Raw genomic sequence first — 17,191 nt, 5'->3', positions numbered from 1 at the left:
CTGACGTTTGAAAATTTTGTTTATTATAGAGCATGCATATGATAAACCTTTCAATATTAGCAATATTCATACATTTTTATTATCTCTAAAAACTTGTTTGGGTCTTTCATACTTTGAATTGTTGATTAGGTTCATTTGATCAAAAGTGATGTGGTGTAAGGCTCTTGAGTCTGGATACAACCCTTGGTTAGAGCCGCTGTCGGTTGCAAGCAAAGCTTGAGGAGGGCTGTGATTGGTTCTACTTGGTTGCTGGATTGGTTGATATGAAGGTTGAGAGTGCCGAGTTTGCTGGTGAAAGCTAATATTTGGTGGAGGGGACCATTATTAGAATTTTGCAACTGAGGATTTTAGTAGTTTTGGTTGAACCGATGAAAGCACTGTCAGACTGTGTGCCTTATCCTACCATATAATTAGTATTGAGATCTGCTTCCATGCCACCTTGTTAAACTTGGCTATTATTCAATTGTTGTTGTACCTTGCTTCTTGATTATCTTTAATTGAGCCTTTAGCATTCTTATTTTTTATTTGAATTTGACTGTGAAATATTCCTCCAGTGCTTCCCAAATTTTGTGTGCATATTCATACTCTACTTAGGGATGCACACAAATTGGATCCGATCCGATCCGCATACTTGCATATCAGATCGGATATCGGATATATATCCGCAAAATTAAAAAAAAAATTGTTTTAAGGTCATTTTTTGCTCTAGAAAATCTATTTTTTCACCTGTTTAAGCCTATTTACTCCTAAAATATTATCAATAAAAGTTCTCTTGAATAACAAAAGAAAAATAATAACACAAGATCTAAGTTTAATTATTCTAAGTTAAAGTACAACATAAAAGATTAAAAACAAGATATCATAAAATTCATAAAACAACACACTAAAATTCATTTCACATTAGGGTTTACTATCTTAAACCATGCTATTTATATGAGACGTGCGGATCTGCGGATACACTACAAGAAAAAAGGCCTATGGCCACGCTTTTTTCTTGCCACGCTTTTATGGGGTGGCAGTTGATTAGAGATTTTGCGATGCTTTTTTTTACTACGCTTAAAAAGTGTGGCGAAAGGGGTTTATGGCCACGCTTTTATGAGGGTGGTAATTGATTCGAGATTTGGCCACGCTTTTTTTTTTGCCTCACTTCATAAGCGTGGCCATAGAGGGTAACAGGGACGCTTTTAAAGCGTTGCGACATAGTTTTGTTACAGTGACATTTTAAAAGCGTGGCCATTTCCCTTAACTTTTTTGGCATGCTTAAAAAACGTGGCCAAAAGATTTAAGAAAAAAAAAGTTCAAAATAGTTTTGAAACTCTTTCAATTTACATGAAAACCTCTTGGCCGTTCCTAAACACTAAAACACTAGCAAATAAACCTAAACACCAGTGACGGCAAAGAACCCCAGCACTCCAAAGAACATCTCCTGTGTTCGCAATGCTTCCGTCGGTGCTCCCTCTTCTGGCACTCCCACCATCCCTGGTCCCTCCGCCGACACTCCCTCTTCTCGTTGGTGACTTCCTCTGGCAGTGACTCGGACAGTCCCTCGCAAACCCTCCATCGAAGCTTGCTTCGCCACCACTCCTTTCTGTCGCGGCAAACCCCTAACCCTTTCCGTCGCCGCTCCCTTCTGTCACAATGCCCTCGTCAGCGCTCTCTCTTCTGACACTCCCACCATCCACTTATACATCCAACAGAGGCTTTTCTTGGTGAGTTTAGCTCCTTTATAGTTCTTTTTTTCCATTTCCCTTAAATTTTTTGTGGAATTTAGTGGTTGAGATTGTTAGTTGGGGGGATGAGGAACCGCTGCTACATTTTCCCGCAAGGGACCTCTGATCATGTATGGAACTGAAGGCGCGAAGGCCGTTAAGGCTTTCAGGAACATTCCCGACGTGGAGGTCGCAAATTTGGAGAGGCTGAACCTTCTGAAGCTCGCTCCCAGTGGCCACCTCGGCAGGTTCGTGATTTGGACCAAGTCAGCGTTCGAGAAACTCGATTCGATCTATGAAACCTTCCAGAAGGCATCAGAGAAGAAGAAGGGTTACATTCTTTCAAGGTCAAAGACAGTGAATGCTGACCTGGTTAGGATTATTAACTCTGATGAGGTTCAGTCTGTTGTGAGGCCCATTAAGAAGGAGATCAAGAGGGCCACTCTCAAGAAAAACCCTCTCAAGAATTTGAATGTGATGCTGATGTTGTATCCTTATGCTAAGGCTGCTAAGAGAATGGCCCTTCTCGCTGAGGCACATCGTGTTAAGACTAAGAAGGAGAAGCTCGACAAGAAGTGCAGCACTGTTTCCAAGGTATGATTCTCTGTCTTATTCTTCATTCATATCCATATTGCCATAGTGATAGTTTTGTTTTCAACTATTTAGGTACAGGGTTTGATTGTATGATTAGTTGCACTATACTTTAAAGAGTTGGTAAGTTATTCTGTGTTCTTTAAATTTGTGCTGCATTGTTTTTTGAAACCTTTAAATTTGTGCTGCATTATTGCACTGCTATGTGTTTGATTTAAATAGAGCTTGTAATCATTTGCATTGTTATTCGAACTCGAGATTTATTTTGTAATTAAATATTAGTTTTTTAATGTATAAAATAATTATAGCAAAAATTATATGTCTTGATATATTTTGTAATAAAAATTTCATATTATATTTATAGGTTTGGAAATAAAAAAGGACTGAAAATTTATATTGTGCAGGGTGCAGCAATGAAGATAAAGTCAGAATTTTTTTAATTTGACAAGGCTATTGCCACACTTTTAAAGCATGGCCGTATTTCTCGCTATTGCCACACTTTAAAAGCGAGGCCATATCTCGTTATCGCCACGCTTTAAAAGCGTGGCCATATCTCTCTATCGGCACGCTTCAAAAGCGTGGCCAGATCTCTCGCATACGGCCACGCTTTTAAGCGTGGCAATATGTAAAAAGCGTGGCGATAGAGCAACCGCCGCACTTGCAGACATGACCCTTTCAAAAGCGTGGCATTAGCTCAAAAAGCGTGGTGAAAAGCTATCGCCACGCTTTTTTCAGCTTTTCGCCACGTTTTAAAAACGTGGCAATAGAGCAGTTTTCTTGTAGTGTATATCACTGCCAAATCTGCAATCCGATCCTATTATAGTGTGGATCACATCCAATCCAATCCGATGGCTCTGCAGATCGGATAATATCCGTAGAATTCGGATCGGATGCGGATAATTACTGCGGATATGCGGATATTATCCGATCCATATGCAGCCTTAACTCTACTACCTTGTTCATGAAGATTGCGTTCATGGCAAAAAGCATCCAAGCTACCAAGTATTCATCTCGTTGTTCCCACTAGGGGTGGAAATGAGTCAAGATATCTCGAGCTCGACTCGTTAATAGCTCGATAAATTGAAGTCGTGAGCTGGTGGGGCGAACTTGAGTTTGGAATTGAGCTCATAAATTAAACGAGTTGAGCTTGAGTTTGGATAAGTTCAACTCATTAACTTGTGATCTGGCTCAATAATAATAATAATAATAATAATAATAATAATAATAATAATAATAATACACATCCTATATGTATTTAATTTATATTTTTAATATATATATATATATATAAAATAATTATCTTAATTATTTAAAATTTTATATTTATTTTTTATATATAATTTTGATGTTGGACATAAATAAAAAATTTATAATTTATTGATAGATAGAGAATATATAAAATTGATCTTTTTAAAAATTTTTAAAATATATAAATTATAATTTATTGATATAGAATTATAGATTATGTTCTTATTATTTGAGCCAGCTCGTGAGCTTTCAGTGGGCCAAACTTGAGCTTAAGAAATAGGCTCGATTATTAATGAGTAGAGACATGAGCCAAGCTCAATTTTCGTGAGACGAGTTTAAACTTGGTCTAACTTGGCTCAACTCAGTTCACTTCCCGCCCTAGTTCCCACTCTTTGAATTCTTGAGACATTTTACCTTCATTCTATATTTAATAGTGCAATAACATGATTTTGTTGCTTGTTAGCTTTGATACACGCGAGTACTTGACGCTTCTACGCCTTGAAATTATTCTCATCCAATTTATTTGTTGTTGGAAAATTTGCTATTGAAGTTATTGAAATTGCTGATTGTAGTTGAAAAGCTTGATTCGCCTAATTCTGCGAAGCGGAAAAAGTTGAGTGTTTCATGGATCAGAACCGAAGTTTTGATAGATACCATGTAAGGTATCAATAACTTGGTTCTTAGAAAAAGAAAAAGAAAGATCAGAGAGAAAAAGAAGAGAGAGCATAAAGAAAATAACGAGTATTCTACATTGTGATTACCATTAAAAAGTTGGCTACAAGATGTTACGAGGTTGATATTTATAGTAGCTGAAATAAGTGTAGAGAATGTGATGGTATAAATTGGCTAGAGATATAACTAAGACTGAGGTAGCATAATAACTTGCTGATTAGGAAAAGTTCTATATTCACTACACTAGCAGTTGCATCATATATGGGGTAAGATTAATGAAACTTCATAATCTTTGTATATTTTAGGCAAAAAAATGTCCATGCCATTTTCTTTAGCTAGTGTTGGGTTTAGTCAATGATTCCTTGCTAGTCATTCTGAAATTAAATAACTTCGGAAGTTTGTTCATGATGTTTGGTAGCAAACTATTAGCACTGTATATTTCAAAGATTGTGTTGTCTTTGTTTCAGCAATATGGATATTTGGCTACCTATGTCAAGATATTGATTGTGAATTTGTGAGGTTTTGTAATAATTATGTTGCGTTTTACTTTTCAAATCAACATAACTGTGTCATGCTCATTTTGTATTTGCTTATAAAGAAATAAATCTATTATCATCACATCTATAATCGGAAGTAGGATAAATAAAGCATGACCAAGAACAAATATCATAGTTGTCAGAACCGAACCGGTAATCGAACTGGTCACACTACTGGGTCACTGGATCATTGGTTCAATCAGTGGGTCACTGGTTGAACCGATTAACCCGGTCCCACATAAGTAACAATATTCCCACACTAAGTAACAATATTCCCAATTCCCTTCATCTGATTCTCTGACTAATAATATTCTCACACTAATATTCTTCTGTCTCCACAGTATCAAATCTGCAATTGCAATAAACAAAGCAATGGCATTGATTCCATAACATAGATTCAAAGTCAATGATGTCAATTCACTTTCTTTTCTTTTGGCTTTCTCACTTGAAAAGCAAATGATATCACCAAACCCCCATAGTCCCACTATCAAAGAGTACTCAATGAACATAAACAACACCAAATCGTGATATTGAATTAGCATTTATCACATTCAAAGTTCACAAGATCTGTCCACGAAATTCAAATTTCAACTCTCAATGACCAATCTCCTTTAGATAATTTCTGTCACAAAGATTTGCATCACAAGCAAAATTAAAAATTCAACAAAGGAAAGATTTAAACAAAACTAACCAGTCTTAGCTATAATGGGCTCAAAAACAAGCTTAGCTTCAGTAAGATACTCCACAAGCACATCAGTTTCTTTCTTCTCCTTGTTACCATCATCAAGCAGAGTTCTAGCCTTATCAATTACAGAATTTACCAGCTCTTTATCCGCAGGATAAAGCTTAGAAGTTAGAACCGATTAAGGCTTTCTCCATGTCATAAACATAATCTTCCAAAGCAAGTATTGAAAAAAAATAAATCCACTAACTACTAAGAATAATGCACTAACTACTAAGAATAATATACAATAGCAACCAACATATATAACACTGTTCCGAGGGTTACCTGAAACTATAGGTCGATCTCGGACGAGATCTTCTGTACTGGTCGGGCTATTATGTCCGACTTGGCGATGGTGCTAATCCTTCGTCCCCGGAGGGTGGGGGGTACCTGCAAGGGACTCTGATGCTTAAGTTAGCAAGGGTATTAAGCAGGTATTGAGTAGAATCAGAGTATGAGTTATACCTGGATGCTCCAGTGTATTTATAATAGTGTAGAGTGACCTTCTTAGATAAGATAAGTTAGTTATCTTATCTTTATCTTTTATCTTCTGAGTGAGGTCATCTTATCTTTAAGGGAACCGCCTTTATCTCTACGGGCTTGGGCTGCCCTTAGATTCGGGACGTGTTCCTCTGTTTGGGCCCTTTATTGGGCTTTCCTGTGACTTGGCCGAGCTCTTTGAGAAGAGGTCGGGTCGTCCTGTCCTAAAGAGGTCGGGTCATTCTGTCCTGAAGAGGTTGGTCGCTTTGTCTGTAAAATATCCCGGGTTGGAGAGCTCGACCCAGGATATGAACAGTGCCCCTGCTCGAGCTCGGTCTTTATTTGGAGGAAGAGTCTTAGTTTTTAGGACTTTGAACCTTCTCATGTGAAGCCGAACTCGAGCATTTTGTCGATTTTCCTTTGTAGGCTTCCTTTTTTGAATGCAGAACGTTTCGCTTCCTTTTGAAAATGCACGCTTTTGGATTAACGTCCTGGCCTTGGGAACGTGCGAGGGTTTTTAATGCCCCATTAATTGGTTTTGGATGCTCCGTTTCTCTTGGCTTTTATTTTTGAATTTTACTCTCAAGAAACGCTTTTTCTCCTCACTTGCTTTTGCTGTGACTTCCCTTTTTCTCCTCTCCTTCTGTTTTCTTTTGAAAACTTACGTTTCTTGGTGTTTCTTCTTGCAACATTTGTTCGGTGATCGTAACTGCTTTCGACGGCGATTTCTAACCTCCTCCTCTTCAACCCTCTTGCGTATTCTTCTCCTTTCTCATGTTGGTTTTGCTTTCCCTTCACCGTTTATTTCTGCTGTGTTGTGTTTAATTTTGAAGCTTTGATTTTGACTGAGTGCATGTTGGAAAGCTTGATATTTTATCGTGCCTGGTTTGTTACTGTGATGCATGATTTTTCCCTTTTGACCTTATATATGCCTCTGAGTGTATTTTCCTGGTTTTGGCTCTTTAGGGCTTTGTATGCTGCTGCTGATTTCTGAACTGTTGTAGTCTTTTCTTTTGACGACTCGTTTGATCTTCTTCGCATTTGTTTTTCTTGGAAAGGGTTTCTGTTGAGACATTAGTTTTGTAGATTTTCCTGAATCTTTATTCCCTGATTGCCTCCAAAGGATGCCCTAGGACCTTGGGTTGTATCCTGGGGTTTTCCTTTTTTATCTGCTGTACCGCGCTGGAATGTGCTGTCCGAGTTGTTTTGATTTCGTCTGGGATGTCCTTACCTTTTTAGTAACCCAATCTTTTTCTTGCTTTGTAGGATTAGTTGGCCATGTCTTCCCGAGAAAATATTGTTGAGGCGTCTTCTGAGGTTCCCGAAGGGATGTCCGATTGGCTGGACTCTCTTGTCTTGCTGTGTGTTTCTTTAGTTGATTCAGAATTTTGTGCGACGCTTAGAAAGCATCATCGTGTCTGTAGCAGCGCGGATCAGGAGGGCAATTATGAGTTGGTAGCACCTGATTCTGGCGATAGAGTTTGCTTCCCAGTCCTGATCCAGGGGGAGCGTCCCTTTTTCTATACTTATGACTTCTTTTTTAGCCAAATGAACATCACCTTTCCTTTTACTTCTTTTGAAACTGACCTGTTATGGTCTTGTAACGTAGTCCCGTCACAGCTTCATCCGAATTCATAGGGCTTCATCAATATTTTTTAGCTTGTTTGTCAAGAATTTGGTGTTACACCTTCTCAAACTCTTTTTCTATATCTTTTTGTGTTGACCAAACCTGGGACTACCAAGAAGAAAGCTTCTTGGATTTCTTTTAGGTCTTCCCAGCGGCACAAGATTTTTTCCATGTATGACAAATCTTTCTGGGATTTTAAGAACTACTTCTTTAAGGTTCGGGCTATTGAAGGAGCCCGACCTTTCTTTCTGGATGAAAATAATGAGCCCTGCTTTCCCTTAGAGTGGCAGAGGAACGTAGTGGTATCCCGATATACTTGGGAGATGTTGAGCGAGGTCGAGCAATCCTTTGTGAGTGTTTTGGAGGATATTTGGGGAGAACCTCCTCACTTGGATACTAAAAAGTCATTGGGAGATCCGTCCCTTATTCGAACTGCTTTGGGTACTGCCTTGATATATCTTGTTTATCTTGTTTTTCTCCTGCTTTCTTCCTGGAGTGATAAATTGTTGTTTTTTATTTTGCAGAGATGGCTAAAAATAATGATGCAATGAAGGCCTTCAAGAAGGAGAGAGAATCTACTGCGGCTCAAAACATCTCGGCCCGGGCTGATGGGGGAGGAACTTCCCAAGCTCCTTTGAAGCCATCCGTGCCGAGCTCTCCTGGCCTGAGGAGAATGATCCATCACCTCGGGCCCATTTAGTGGATCCCCTCAATCTTCTACTGCTGCTGTGGTTTTTTCTTCGGCCGCCCCTCCTCCAAAAAGACCTCAAACTGTGGAACCTTTAAATCTAGATGCCCCAAAATTTGATCCTATTGGTTTCGTAGACCAGCAGATCGTACCTTATGGTGCTCTTTCAATGGATGATGTATCCCTCCTCCATCACTTGGATTTTATAACTTGGAGTAGTGTCAAGATGGCCCATATGGGAGCTGCTTTGTATCGCACTACCCAAAATCTACCTCTGCATGCTACCAAAGCTTTTATGGAGGAGGCTAAGCGAGAATTCGATCAGATGAAGGGTCTCAAGGAGGAGTTTGAAGTGGAGGTGACTAAACTGAAGAAGGAGTTGGAAGGGGAGAAGGCCAGCTCTCTTGCCCTGGCGGCCTCTGTGCGATTGGCTGAGGATGTGGCTTTGAAGCACAAAGAAAGCTATGTCACGTCCTACCGAGAAGTGATGCATCTTCGGGATGAACTAGAGTCGGTTTGGGTTGATTATTCCAAGCTCCAGGGTCATCTTGTGGGCAGCGTAACTGCTGCTTATGAGAACCTGAAGGAACAGGTTCGGGTTATTGTCCCGGAGGCTGACCTTGCCTTGTTTAGCTTGGATAATGTTGTGAAGGATGGCAAAATTGTTCCCGAGGACCCTGATGATAATGATGTTGAGCCTCCTCCTGTTCCTTCTACCAAAGTCTCCGTTGTGCCGCCCTCTTCTTCTCAGGCTGCTGAAGTCATTCAGCCTGAGTCCGATCCTGATGTTCAGATCCTGAACCGGGATGATGGGACGGTAGATGCAGTGCCTCTTCAAACTCGTCCTCCTTCACCCCGAGATGCTGCTACTGGGCAACCTTTGGACTCTCTTTGATTATTCCTGATGAATTTATGTATAGTTCGGCTTGTGGGCTTTGAACTCTTTTTGTAAATGGTGTTTTGTTGACTGTTGATACTTTCTGTTGCTTGTTTAGCAACTTTGTTTTGAAAAACAAAGTGACTTTCGAGCTTTCTGGGCTGATTTGGGTGGCCTCTAAAGCTTGCTATTATCATAATTTAGTAGTTTTTATATCCTGTCTGCTTTGCACTCGTCTTGGCACCTTCGTAAGTTTTTATCTGACATGATTAACTTGATCCTTTGGCCTGACGCTGCTCTCATCAATCTTAAACTGTTATAATACTGATATCGCTGAACTTGGTTTTTGTTTGTTTGTAGCCCTCCTTTTTGGACCTTACTTAAGGTCTCTTCCAAGGGTAGCTTTATCGTGTTGGTTCCTGTCAAATTACTCGGTAATCCTCTTTCTGGGACTTTGTTCAGGTCTCTTTCAGGGATTACCTTTGTAGCTTTGTATCTTGGACCGACTTCGTCATGTCGGGCTTTTTGGTCGAGTTACTTGATAATCCTCTTTCTTGGACCTTGTTCATGTCTCTTTCAGGGATTTATCTTTTGTAATTTTATCTTTCCAGGCCGACTCTGTCATGTCGGGCCCTGTCGAGATAATTGATAATCCTCTTTCTTGGACCTTGTTCAGGTCTCTTTCAGGGATTTATCTTTTGTAACTTTATTTTTCCGGGCCGACTTTGTCACGTCAGGCCCTGTCGAGTTACTTGATAATCCTCTTTCTTGGACCTTGTTCAGGTCTCTTTCAGGGATTTATCTTTTGTAACTTTATCTTTCCGGGCCGACTTTGTCACGACGGGCCCTGTCGAGTTACTTAATAATCCTCTTTCTTGGACCTTGTTCAGGTCTCTTTCAGGGATTTATCTTTTGTAACTTTATCTTTCCGGGCCGACTTTGTCACGTCGGGTCCTGTCGAGTTACTTGATAATCCTCTTTCTTGGACCTTGTTCAGGTCTCTTTCAGGGATTATCTTTTGTAACTTTTGTAGGAGTCCGACTTCCTCATGTCGGGCTCTTCGAAGTTATAGTAATCCTCTTTTAAAGGGTTGGTCAGACCTCTTTCCAGGGCTTTACTTATAACTTGGGTTGTTGTGGCTGGTCCGACTTTTTGTGCCGGCCAGTCTTTCGGTTATTTTATAGCAATCCATTTTATTAGGTCCTCGTCAGGTCTTTTCTATGGATCATTTTCTGTAACTTCTTGCATTATTCTATTTTCATCTTTGCCGATTTTATAGAATTTGGGTTTTTAGCCCTCGTTTTATCGTGATCGCGCAGTGAATTCGATTTTCACTTTTTGTCGGTCTGTAGCTTTATAATCGGGCGATGAATATTTTCAGAATAATATGACTTGAGCGTTTGTAGAGAATCTGAACAAATTTTATTAAAAGAAAATGCAAATATACATGAGGAGTTAATTTCCTAAGTCGGGTGATTTGTAGGTCTTGGCGGGGCACTTCGTTAAAAAATCTTTTTTCAGGAAAAAGAGTGTGCCTTGTCCAAGATCTTTTATCATCCCTAACTATAGTACCTTCTTAGGTTGCAAGCGTGCCATGATCTAGGAAGCTCTCGCCCGTCGAGTTCGGAAAGTCTGTAGTAACCCTTTCCCAGTACTTCTATGACTCGGAAGGGTCCTTTCCAGTTTGCTGCCAGCTTTCCTTCTCCAGGTCGAGTTGTTCTTATATCGTTTCGAATTAGGATGAGGTTGTTTTTAGCAAAGGCCCGCTATATTACTTTTCGGTTGTATCTGGAGGCCATTCGTCATTTCAGCGCCTCTTCCCTTTTCCGAGCTTTTCTCAGATTTCTGGAAGTAAGTCGAGCTCTTCCCTTTGAAGTTGGAAATTGGCTTTTTCGCTGAAATGGATTACTCTGGGTGATCCTTCTTCGACCTCCACTAGGATCATTGCCTCCATTCCGTAGGCTAATCGGAAAGGTGACTCTTTTGTCGTGGAATGTGGAGTTGTTCGATATGCCCATAGGACTTGCGGGAGCTCTTCAGCCCAGGCTCCCTTTGCATCTTGTAATCTCCGTTTTAACCCTGCTAATATAACTTTGTTAGCAGCTTCAGCTTGCCCATTGGCTTGGGGGTGCTCAACAGAGGTGAATTGTTGTTTTATATTCTGGTCGACCGCTAGTTTTCTGAAGCCTGCGTCTGTGAATTGGGTACCATTATCTGTAGTGATGGAGTATGGAACTCCGAACCTTGTGACGATGTTTCTATATAGGAATTTCCAACTTCTTTGAGCTGTGGCATTGGCTAGGGGTTCTGTCTCGATCCATTTTGTGAAGTAGTCTATTCCTACTATGAGGAATTTGACTTGTCCTGATCCTTGAGGAAAAGGTCCGAGGAGATCGAGTCCCCATTTTGCGAATGGCCAAGGTGAGGTTACGCTCATGAGTTCCTCTGGCGGAGCGGTGTGGAAGTTGGCATGCTTTTGACATGGCGAACATGTCCTTACGAATTCTGTGGCTTCTTTTTGTAGAGTTGGCCAATAGAATCCTGCCCGAAGTACTTTTTTGGCGAGTGCTTGCGCTCCGAGGTGATTGCCACAAATGCCACTTTATACTTCTTCTAGGATATCCTTAGTGTTGGAAGTCGGCACGCATTTTAGCAATGGTGTTGAAATTCCTCTTTTGTATAAAGTATTATTTATGATGGTGTAGTATTGTGCTTCCCGTTTTAACCTCCTTGCCTCTTTCTCATCTGTAGGGAGGGCTTCTGTTGTGAGGTAATTAATTATGGGGGTCATCCATCCCTGATCGCGACCTGTTATGGCTAGGACATTTTCTTCTTCTGAGATTGATGGATTCTGTAGAATTTTTTGGATGAGGCTTCTATTGTTGCCTCCTGGTTTGGTGCTGGCTAGTTTTGAGAGTGCATCGGCCCGGGTATTCTGTTCTCGGGGTATGTGTCAAATCTCATACTCTCCGAGTTGTCCGAGCTGTTCCCTGGTTTTGTCCAAGTACTTTTTTATAGTGGGATCTTTGGCTTGGTAGCTTCCTGTTATTTGTAAAGTGACTACCTGTGAATCGCTGAAGATGATAAGTTTTTGAGCTCCAACCTCCCTAGCCAGCTTCAAACCAGCTAGTAGTGCCTCATATTCCGCTTGATTGTTTGAGGCAGGGAACCCAAATTTGAGGGAGAGTTCGATTTGGGTCATCTGGTCGCATTCAATTATTACGCCTGCGCCACTTCCCGTTTTATTTGAGGAGCCGTCCACGTATAGATTCCATTCTGCAGGAATTTCTGGTGTGTCCGTAAATTCCGCAAGTCGGCCAGATATTGAGATTTGATGGCCGTCCGAGCTTCGTATTGAAGGTCGAATTCGGACAACTCGACTGTCCATTGCAAGATTCTGCCTGCCAAGTCTATTTTCTATAAGATTTCTTTTATGGGCTGGTTGGTCCGAACTTTAATGGTGTGAGACTGGAAATATGGGCGAAGTCGTCGAGATGTTATTATGAAAGCGTAAGCGAACTTTTTTATTTTCTGGTAGTTCTGCTCGGACCCTTGTAACGCTTTGCTGATAAAATATATGGGTTGTTGCCCACTGTTGTCTTCTCGGACCAGTGCTGAGGCTATTGCCCGATTCTCCACTGTGAGGTACAAGATGAGTGGTTCTCCTTCCCGTGGCCGACTTAATATAGGTGGCTGTCCTAGAAATTTTTTGAAGTCTTGGAAGGCTTGCTCGCATTCAACTGTCCATTCAAACTCCTTTCCCTTCTTTAGAGTGGCGTAGAAGGGAAGAGATCTTATTGTTGATCCCGCCAGGAGTCTGGACAAGGCTGCCAACCGCCCGTTGAGTTGTTGTACCCCTTTGATACAAGTCGGGCTTTTCATGTCAAGTACGGCCCTGCACTTGTCCGGGTTTGCCCCGATTCCTCTCTGTGTGATCATAAAACCCAAGAATTTACCAGCTTCTACTGCGAAGGTACATTTCTTGGGATTGAGTCGCATGCCGTGTCGTCTCATAGTGTTGAATACTTGTGTCAGGTCGGATAATAACATCTCTTCGTTTTGCGTCTTCACTAACATGTCGTCTACGTAGACCTCCATGATCTTTCCGATGAGATCCGAAAAAACTTTGTTCATTAATCTTTGGTAGGTGGCTCCCGCATTTTTGAGACTGAAGGGCATAACAATGTAGCAGTAATTTGCCTTTGGGGTTAAGAAAGAGGTTTTTTCTTGGTCGGATGGGTACATTGGGATTTGGTTATATCTCGAGTATGCGTCCATAAAGGAGAGGTATTTGTATCCGGAGGAGGCATCTACCAGTGCATCGATGTTTGGGAGCGGATAAGGATCTTTCGGGCAAGCTTTGTTGAGATCGGTATAGTCGGTGCACATTCTCCACTTCCCATTTGACTTTTTTACCAAAATGACATTAGCAAGCCATAGCGGGTATTTGACTTCTCTTATGAATCCTGCCTCTAGTAGAGCTCGTACCTGTTCTTCCACTGCTTGAGAGCGTTCTGGTCCTAGCTTTCTGCGCCTTTGTTGTACCAGCCGAGATCCCGGGTAGACTGCTAGCTTGTGGCACATTAGTTTGGGATCTATGCCTGGCATGTCTGCGGCCTTCCACGCAAAGAGGTCAATGTTGTCGCGAAGGAACCGTAGGAGTGATTCTTTTATGTCCCCTTTTAGGAGTGTGCCGATGTTGGTTGTTTGGTCTGGGGTGTTCCCGATCTGGATTTTCTCTATTTCTCCTACAGGTTGTGGGCGGAGCTCCTCCCGCCTTTGAACTCTACCGAGCTCGATTGTGTGAAATTCTTCTCCTCTGCCTCTGTGGTTTAGACTTTTGTTGTAACAGCGGCGCACCATCTTCTGATCTGCTTTTACTGTGGCTATTTCTTCTGCGGTTGGGAACTTCATGCATAGATGCGGAGTCGAGACTATTGCACCGAGTTGATTTAACGTTGCTCGACCTATTAGGACATTGTAGGCTGAGCTTACGTCAACGACGATGTAATCTATTTTGAGTGTTCTTAACTGACTTCTCTTTCCAAAAGTTGTGTGGAGCGGGATGTATCCCATTGGTTGAACCGGGGTATCTCCTAACCCGAATAGGCTGTCCGGATATGCCCTGAGTTCTTTTTCTTCCAAGCCGAGTTTGTCGAAAGTGGTTTTGAATAAGATATCGGCAGAGCTCCCCTGATCTATCAATGTGCGGTGAAGATTTGCGTTTGCCAGTATAATAGTGATGACCATGGGATCGTCATGCCCTGACGCGATGTCGGATGCGTCTTCCCTGGTAAAAGTGATCGCCGGGATGTCGGGTGTTTCCTTCTTTTCTATGACATGGTATACGTCTTTGAGATTTCTTTTGCAGGATGATTTGGAGATTCCTCCCCCGGCGAATCTGTCGTGTATCATGTGGACATGTCTTTCTGGCGTCCGGGATGATCGCGCGGTTGGTCCGACGTCTTCTGCTCTTCTTCTTTTCCTTTTTTCACATCACGGGTGGCCAGGTATCGATCTAGCCTTCCTTCTCGTATGAGCTTTTCTATGACATTTTTAAGTCAAAATACTCATTGGTGGAGTGCCCGCGGATCCGATGGTATTCACAATATTCAGCCCGGTTTCCTCCTCCTTTTTTGCCTTTGAGTGGTCGAGCTGGTGGTATTTTTTCTGTGTTGCAAACCTCTTTGTAGACATCCACAAGAGACACCCGAAGAGGGGTGTAATTGTGGTATTTTTTATTTTCTCTCCATGGCGATCTTCTTTCTTTCTGGAATCTTTATCTTTATTCCGAGAGGTGAACCCGGCCTTTGAGGTCTCTCCTAATCGGGAGTTTTCTTCCATGTTGATGTACTTTTTCGCTCGTTCTTGCACCTCATTCAGAGACGTGGGGTACTTCTTTGATATAGATTGACTAAAAGGCTCTTCTCGCAGGCTATTAATGAGGCCCATGATAGCGGCTTCTGTTGGCAGGTTTTGTATATCCAGGCATGTCTTGTTGAATCTCTCCATGTAGTTGCGCAGGGTTTTCCTTTCTCCTTGTCTGATTCCCAGTAAGCTCGGTGCATGTTTAGCTTTGTCCTTTTGGATGGAGAATCTGGCCAGGAACTTCTTGGCCATGTCGTCGAAACTCGAGATGGATCTAGGAGGGAGGTTGTCGAACCATCTAATTGATGTTTTTGTTAAAGTAGTTGGAAAGGCTTTGCAACGAACTGCATCTGAGGCGTCGGTGAGATACATTCTGCTCCTGAAGTTGCTGAGATGATGGCTGGGATCCGTAGTGCCGTCGTACAAGGTCATGTCTGGGAGTTTAAATTCTTTTGGGATTCTTGTTTTCATGATCTCCTTGGTGAATGGATCTTGCTCCTTGCGGGCGCTATCTTCGGGAGTGGCTCGGCTGGCTTTAGTCTTGACATCGGCTTCAAGTTTTAGGAGTTTATTCTCTAATTCTCGGCATCACCTTATTTCTTTTTGTAAATCCTTCTCGACCTCTCGTTGACGTAGAGCGTCTTTCTCAAGTTGTTTTAACCGATCTTGAAATGCATCCAGGGCTCCCTCGTTTGGGGAGTTCTTTTTGTTGATTTGGGGAGTATCTTTTAGTATGGAGTCCGCATTTTTGTGCGGAGTTCTTTCTTCTAGATCTGAGGTGTGATCGTTGTCATGATCGTCCGCCATGGTAATAGGATGACTTCCGGGTCCCCGGCAACGGCGCCAATGTTCCGAGGGTTACCTGAAACTATAGGTCGATCTCGGACGAGATCTTCTGTACTGGTCGGGCTATTGTGTCCAACTTGGCGATGGTGCTGATCCTTCGTCCCCGGAGGGTGGGGGGTACCTGCAAGGGACTCCGATGCTTAAGTTAGCAAGGGTATTCAGTAGGTATTGAGTAGAATCAGAGTATGAGTTATACCTGGGTGCTCCAGTGTATTTATAATAGTGTAGAATGACCTTCTTAGATAAGATAAGTTAGTTGTCTTATCGTTATCTTTTATCTTTTGAGTGATGTCATCTTATCTTCAAGGGAACCGTCTTTATCTCTACGGGCTTGGGCTGCCCTTGGATTCGGGACGTGTTCCTCTGTTTGGGCCCTTTATTGGGCTTTCCTGTGACTTGGCCGAGCTCTTTGAGAAGAGGTCGGGTCGTCCTGTCCTGAATAGGTCGGTCGCTTTGTCTGTAGAACATCCCGGGTCGGAGAGCTCGACCCAGGGTATGAACAAACACTATAACAGATAATCAAGAATCAACAATCTAACAACAATGGATAATCAACAAACTGAATAGAAATAAAAAATAAATCAACAAACAAGAGAGATTAAACATAAAAACATGTGTGGAAGTATTCATGTTTTCATCTGCCAACATACAGAAATCAAACAGAAATAAAACATATGTGATTATGTGAACAATCAACAATCTCAAACAGAAACCAACATACATAATCAATCTACAATAATCAATTAATTCTAACTATCAGTACTAAATTATTGAAAATTTAATATCCTGAATAACTTCAAAAAATTAAAAATACATACCTGGGCTAGACCCTGGAGGGATGGAGGGATAAGCACTCGAGCAGAGAAGGGGGAGGCCGGGGGTGACGACTGACGAACAGGAGGTAGTAGGCGACGAGGCGGCAACTTAAATCTTCGATGGACCGTGGACGTGCTTCTTGGCGGTGGTGAGTGGCGCACTAGTGTGGTTGCACACTAGTGGACGTGCTTCTTGAATCTTAGTCTAATATTACATTAGACATTGGAAATAATCAAATAGGAATATGGATTCAAAAATATTATATATCATAGAACCAATAACATATATAATATTAAAAAAATATATGCAAAAAATTATATAATATAAAATTAATTACAAAAATATATCGATAGAGAATATATTTTAAAGTATAAAATTATGTGTGTACTTTTTATTAATAAAGTGGTTGATTCTTCGTAAGTATTATAAAATTCATCGATAATAGAATCTGTGTGTGTCAAATCTTTTAGCAATTTTCTTCTCAATGTAATTAAAAGATAATTAGCAAA

General features: G+C 41.4%; 1 pseudogene; it reads left to right on the top strand.

Annotated features, from left to right (window-relative positions):
- The first annotated feature begins 1,795 nt into the window (after positions 1–1,795).
- LOC130981241 (60S ribosomal protein L4-1-like) lies at positions 1,796–9,170 on the top strand (annotated as a pseudogene).
- Positions 9,171–17,191: the final 8,021 nt, after the last annotated feature.

The sequence above is a fragment of the Arachis stenosperma genome, chromosome 5 (genome assembly GCF_014773155.1).
Source record: "Arachis stenosperma cultivar V10309 chromosome 5, arast.V10309.gnm1.PFL2, whole genome shotgun sequence".
In the NCBI taxonomy this organism is placed as follows: domain Eukaryota; kingdom Viridiplantae; phylum Streptophyta; class Magnoliopsida; order Fabales; family Fabaceae; genus Arachis; species Arachis stenosperma.
This window is presented reverse-complemented; position numbering and strand designations above follow the sequence as displayed.